General features: G+C 35.1%; 1 long non-coding RNA gene across 1 annotated transcript in view; it reads right to left on the bottom strand.

Annotated features, from left to right (window-relative positions):
* Window positions 1-155: 155 nt before the first annotated feature.
* The window catches only part of LOC119594026, a 3,081-nt gene continuing 2,369 nt past the window's right edge, over window positions 156-867 (bottom strand). Inside the window, exon 2 of the long non-coding RNA XR_005230584.1 lies at window positions 156-363. This is a non-coding gene — a long non-coding RNA (uncharacterized LOC119594026). The remainder of the gene's footprint in view (window positions 364-867) is intronic.

The following is an 867-nucleotide window of genomic DNA, read 5'->3' as shown; positions in this document are numbered from 1 at the left end:
ATATAGAAACACTATTCATACTTCCAGTTCCTTGTCATATTTCCCAAGTGAATCTTCTTACTTTCAATGATGTGCATGTCTTTCTTAATACTGTTAACTTGTTATCATGTACATCATGCACATCGAAGTCAACATTGGGCCGTACTTTATGACTACTTTGGTTCACAGAACACCATTGCTTTTCAGTGTCCAACACTTCCAATAACATTACACTCATCCATTCTCGTAAAAGAAATTCTTATATCAACGCCACACGCTTCACTCTTTTCTTTTCCATCAGTGTCCACTATACATTCACATCCAGCCTCGGAAATGCAGGGAACCATTAACCCGAATGCGCGGTGAGATTTTTATATCGCACCTCTGAAAATAGAGAACATAAAAAAAGGAGAGAAAGAGAGAAATGCCTTCGTACTTTTTCCTTGAGGAAATGCACACTTATCTCCATTTTTTTAATCCCCTTTCTCTTCCTCTTCTGCTTCTCTGCACATTTTTTTCCTCGATATCTGCTGAAGCATTTGCTACAATCAAAAGTCATTTGTATAACTGTCCCTGTGGGTTACAAGCTAAATTCATCAACTCCCTCGTGAGGCCGTATGCCGTATTTGTCTTTTAAACCTTTGATAGGAAAAAATCTAAATCTTATACACATACAAAAATAAGAAAAAGGTGGACACATTAGCTCTGGCAAATAAATCTTCTAAGTCTTTAACAAAATCCTCAAGAATTTCACCTTAAAATAAGTCTTATCAGGTCTTCCCTGTTAGGTTAAAAGATAAAAGACTAACTGTCACACAGTTACTTACCAATATATAAATAGTGAAATAAATTTAGTACATAAAAATATAGTATATAAAGTACATACAC

The sequence above is a fragment of the Penaeus monodon genome, chromosome 33 (genome assembly GCF_015228065.2).
Source record: "Penaeus monodon isolate SGIC_2016 chromosome 33, NSTDA_Pmon_1, whole genome shotgun sequence".
Lineage (NCBI taxonomy): Eukaryota > Metazoa > Arthropoda > Malacostraca > Decapoda > Penaeidae > Penaeus > Penaeus monodon.
This window is presented reverse-complemented; position numbering and strand designations above follow the sequence as displayed.